This window comes from Chrysochloris asiatica, unplaced genomic scaffold (assembly GCF_000296735.1).
Source record: "Chrysochloris asiatica unplaced genomic scaffold, ChrAsi1.0 scaffold00042, whole genome shotgun sequence".
NCBI classification, from domain to species: Eukaryota; Metazoa; Chordata; class Mammalia; order Afrosoricida; family Chrysochloridae; genus Chrysochloris; species Chrysochloris asiatica.
Window position 1 is genome coordinate 18,309,152 of NW_006408560.1, and position 5,883 is coordinate 18,315,034.

Consider the following 5,883-nt stretch of genomic DNA (forward strand, 5'->3'; position numbering starts at 1 on the left):
AGTGAGGTTGGCCCAGGATTGTACATTGTTTCATTCTTCTGTGCATAGTGTCGTTATGAGTCGGTTTCGACTCAATGGCACCTAAAACAATAAAGGCTCAATGGCACCTAAAACAAAAGGGTGTTTAGTTTAAGAGTGTGCAGGGGAGGGTAGAATCCCTACTGAATAGTTTTCATCTTGTCTAGACGGGACTGGTGAAAGGAGATGAGGATAAGATTCTTAATATTCAGTAGTGAGTAATCGTTACCGTGACTAATTGAGATTGTCACAACCGTAAAGGTAGAAGCTTTGTAACAAAAAGTGAGAGTGGTTAATTTCTACAGTACAGAAACAGAGGACCCTAGGACCCTATCCAGAGAAGCAGTGACACCAGCGATCGAGGCAAAGATGAAGACATGGAGAGACAGAGCAGCTGAGACCTCTAAACTCATGGAAAGAGAAAAGCTGTGTGCTGGCATCCAGGAGGCAGGCTTTCAGAATGTGTCCTTTGACTGTTTAAATGATTATATATTCCTGAATGTTTTTGTGTAATAAAAATAAATAAATAAATAAATTTAAAAAAATCAGAGAGACTAGAAGCAAATACAGTTTGAATTTGCATATGAGCAATCTATGGTCTGTTGCACAATCTGCCCTAGGCCTTGTTTTGACTGATGATATGGAGTTTTCCACCTTCTCTTTCCACTTATGTAGTCAATTTGATTTCTGTGTATCCCATCTGGTGAGGTCCATATGTATAGTCATCTCTTATGTTGTTTATAAAAGGTATTTAAAATGAACAATTCATTGGTTTTACAGAATTCTATCAAGCGATCTCCAGCATCATTTCTATCACCAAGGCCATATTTTCTACCTACTGATCCTTCCTCTTTGTTTCTAACCTTTTCATGCCAATCCCCATTGATTATCAATATATCTTGATGGCATGTTTGATCAATTTCAGACTGAAGAAGTTCATAGAATTCTTCTATTTTATCCTCACTGGCTTTAGTGGTTGGTGCGTAAATTTGAATCATAGTGGTATTAACTTCAGATTGTGGTCTTCCCTATAGATGCATTATCCTATCACAGACAACATTGTACCTCATGACTGATCTTGATATGGTTTTTTTGATGATGAATACAACACCATTTCTCTTCATTTTTTCATTCCTGGCATAGTAAACAATGTGGTTGTCAGATTCAAAATGGCCAATACCAGTCCATTTCAGCTCACTAATGCCTAAGATATCAATGTTTATACATTCCATTTCATTCTTGACAATTTCCAATTTTCCTAGATTCATACTTCATACATTCCACCATCTATTAGTGAATGTTTACAGCTGCTTCTCTTCATTTTGAATGGTACCCCCTCAGTAAATGAAGGTCCCAATTGCTTTACTCCCAGGGGCTTTACTACATTTGCGTCATCACGGTCAACTATACTTTGAGGAAGCAGCCCCAGTCACAGTTTGAGTGCCTTCCAGCCTGAGGGGCTCATTTTCTGGCGCTATATCTGACAGTGTTTCCCTGATATTCATAAGGTTTTCAATGACTAAATATTTGGAAGAAGTTCGCCTCTCCTTCTTCCTAGCCTGTCTTCATCTGGAAGCTCATCTGAAGCCTGTCCATTGTGGGTAACCTGCTGGTATTTAAAATACCTGTGGCATAGATTCCAGAATCACAGCATCTCACAAGCTACCACAGTATGACAAACTGACAGATGGCGGAGCTCTGGCAATGTAGTGGTTACATGTTGGGCTGCTAGCCTCACTGTCAGCAGTTCAAAACTGCCAGCAGTTCTGTGGGAGAAAGCTGAGGCTTTCTGCCTCCGTAAGGATTTACAGCCTCAGAAACCCTATATAGGGTCTCTATGAGATGGAACCAACTCCACAGCACACCAACTATAAAAGTTTACAGCCTCTGAAACCCTCTGAAGGGTCGCTATGAGTCAGAACTGATTCCACAACACATAACCACCACCATAGAACATTTACTAGGTAACACATAACATTCTAAGTACATTGCATGTATTAGCTAATATGTTCCCACAATTGTTCTATGAATCTCATATTACTTCCGTTTTAAGTTTGAGCAAACTGAAGCACAGAAAGTGTAACCGTGAACCAAAGCACTTTGACTGCAGAGCATTTGCTTGTACCTTCTAAGCCTCAGTGACTCCAGAAAATTGATAGTGGTAATTGTGTGCTGTGGAGTATTGGAGCCTATGTGACAGAGCAGAATGGCCCTATGGGATTTTCCATTCTGTAATCTTTAATGAAGTAGATCACCAGGCTTTTTTCCCCCACAGAACTCAGGTGTGTTCCAACCACTGATCTATAGTTTGGCAATCTAGTGTTAAATCACAACACTACCAGAACTCTTAACGATGGTCACTAGTCATAAAGAAAGGAGCTCTGGTAGCATAGTGGTTACGAATTGGGCTGCGAACCACAAGGTCAGCAGTTCAAAACTTCTGCAGGAGAAAAATGAGGCATCCTGCTCCTGTAAATATTTACAGCCACAGAAACCCTGTACAGGGTCGCTATAAGTCAGAACCGACTCCACGGCACACAGCCAGTCATAAAGTGGTACCTACCTCAAGGCCTGTACTCTGGACCATCACTTATTAAATTAACTAAACAGTAATTTCTCTCTATAGTAAAATAAGGATATGGAAGTGAATTCACTCTAAAGAAGTGAATCTTGACACAGCTGTATTTTTATAAAGTGGGCCCCAAAAGATTTCTTCATGAGAAAGACGTAACAAAAATAATTCTTTGAAAGGATCTTAGAGCTGGCCTTATCTAGCTTCATAGATAACCTAAAGGGTTTCAGTTTCAAGAAGTTTCTGGGAAATGAGGTCCTGGTACCAAGACAGTTTTAGAAAATTCCTGAGACATCTGCTTAAAGCGATTTAATCATCAACAGGGGGTGTTTTATGATCCAGTGTGAAGGATTTGTGACTATGCTTGTAAACTCTGTAATTAGTTCCTAAAATTATTATAAATCTCTGTATTCAGTAATCCAGTAGAAACCCACCCCTACATCACTAACCCATTCTACTTGTAACCTGAACCAAAGACTAACCAACCAAATGACTGAATTATAATATCTTTGCTTCCAAAACTTTCTTGTTTAGAAGTTGTTTAATTGGAGTAATCAGGTCTCAGTGATGAGAACTATTGTCTGCATGTATGCATTTTTAAGGACTTAAAGAGTTTTTCACTACAACAATTTGAGGACTTATCCTAGACTCCAAAAGCAGTCACTCCATGGCAGACCCAATGCTTGTGAACTGACATTTCTGGTGCCCATGGACAGGGACCTGGCCACAGAGGCCTAGAGCTAAGAGTGAAGTATTCAGCTGATATTAAGTGAGGGGAGACCCACAACAATGCGCAAACTTATAGAGAGTACCCATTTGACCTAACACTGATGGTTTGATGATCAGAACTCCACTAGAGGAAATAAAAATCATTTTTGACAAAGGGAACAAGTGTAAATTGCTAGAATTTGATGAACTTGACCTATACTTGACCATAGTAGCTCAAAATACCAACTGAAAGGGAAGGAGGCTTCACATCAAGGATCAGTACTATCCCCTTTGTATATAGGGTTGATGTTGTTGTTGCTATGTGCCATGGAGTCGGTTCTGACTCATAGCAACCCTGTATAGAGTTTCTGAGGCTGTAAATCTTTACAGGAGCAGAAAGCCTCATCTTCCTCCTGCAGAATAGCTGGTAATTTCGAACTGCTGACCTTGAGGTTTGCAGCCCAACTTGTAACCACTACGCACCCAAAGCACCTTATATAGGGTTGATAGGGACAGGCAACTTATCATTGGCTACCTAAAATAGGGGAGAGGGGTTATAAAGTGGCTGGCTTACAGTTTTCAAGAGGGACTTTAAGAGTGTGCAGGAGATGGTAGAATCCCCACTGAATAGTTTTCATCTTGTCTAGATGGGTCTGGCGAAAGGATATGGGATTAAGATTCTAAAGATTCAATAGTGAATAATTGTTATCATGACTAATTGCGACTGTCACAACTGTAAAGGTAGAAGTTTTATAACAAAAAGGGAGGATTAGGTAATCTTACATTCCAGAAACAGAGGACCCTAGGACCATCAAGGGAGAAAAGAACAAGTGGAATGTGGGACCCTATCCAGGGAAGCAGCCACATCAGAGATGGAGTCAGAGATAAGGACATGGAGAGACAGAGCAGCTGAGGACTCTAGACTCACGGAAAGAGAAAAGCTGTGTGCTGGCAGCCAGGGAGCCCTTTGGTTATTTAAATGATTATATATATTCCTGAGTATTTTTGTGTACATTCTTCCCCTTCCCCCCCCTCCAAAAAAAAAAGAAAAAAAAAAACAGAAAAAACAAGGAAGGGGAATAGATGCAAATACTATTGAATGATGATGATGCACGGAGGGGGTTGTAATCATTGCAATGAAATGATGAGTGTAAAATGGATGTTCACCCATGTAAACTATCATTCAATTCACAATAAAAACTTAAAAAAACATTTTTTTTTTATTGAATTCAGACATTACTAAAACTGATTTTGGAAAGACATATTTTCATTTTTCATCCAAGTGTACTTTAAAAGGAAAATTCACAGAAAATATTCAGTTGTAAAATGAAATGTCTATGTAAGGGATCATGGGATGTTTATGTGAGGTATAGAGTCCAGGGACCTGCTAAAAGTCCTTGAGCAGAAAGGTTGACCAGAACAATCTTGTAGAGCCTCATGGCAGGTCATGTTCTCTACAGGTATCAGAGTTACACTGTAGGAAAGAAAGACCAACAGAAAAAGTCTATGGCTCACTGAATGCAGATTCTTACCACTTCTGCAGGTTTGTGTGCTGGCAAAACAAAAATAAAACAGTATCCCAGGTTTTTGCTTTCAGGCAAACAATGAAATTTAGATTAAATGGTATAGTGGAAAGGATTCAGATTAGGAGTTAGCAAAACATACTGCTATTCTATTTCCTACTTACTTCTAACTTGCCATGTAACATTGGTTAAGTCATATCACATTTTCTGTTTTCAAATTTATCTTCTCTAAGAAAAAGAAGTTTTGATCATATTACTTCTTAGGACCCTTAACTCAGTTCAATGACTCAATGCTTTCTTGATTGCATTTACTTAGTTATAAAGTAAATATAAGAAGACTTACAGTACGTCTTCAAAAATTATGTGTTGGTTTAACCTGAGACTTTTACTCCATCTTCTTACCTATTTCTTACCACAAAAACAATTTTTCTTTGGTTTGGAAAATGAAAGAAGCAAAGGTTGGGTTTCTGTAAATATTGTTTTCTTTCTTTCTTTCTTTCTTTCTCTCTTTCTTTCTTTCTTTCAGATTAATCTTCATGGTTCAGTAATATTAAAATACATTTGACTTTAGCTTAGGTTAGGCTAGTTAGGTTAGGTCAGGTTAGGTGCTGTTGAGTCAATTCTGACTCATAGCAACCCTATGCACAACACAATGAAACCTTGCTTGATCCTTTGCCATCCTCACAATTGTAGTTACATTTGAGCCCACTGCTGCTGCCACTGTGTCAATCCATCTCATTACCTTTACTTCATTGTTGTTAAGTGCCATCAAATAGATTCCAACTCATAATGACACTGGATAGAGTTTCCAAGGAGCAGCTGATGGGTTTGAACTGCCGACCTTGTGGTTCACAGTCCAGTGCTGATCCTATAGTGCCTTTACTTGGGACTTATCAAAGTTGGAAAAGACAGAACAGTCCAAATCTGGCCTAAATGTTCAGGGAAAATGTACCTGCAGCTATGCTGTCATGGAAAATCCTCAAAATGGACAAACCATTCACAAAAGATCAATCATTGGAGATTTATAAACTTTATGTGATCCTAATCAGGATGACTGAGTCC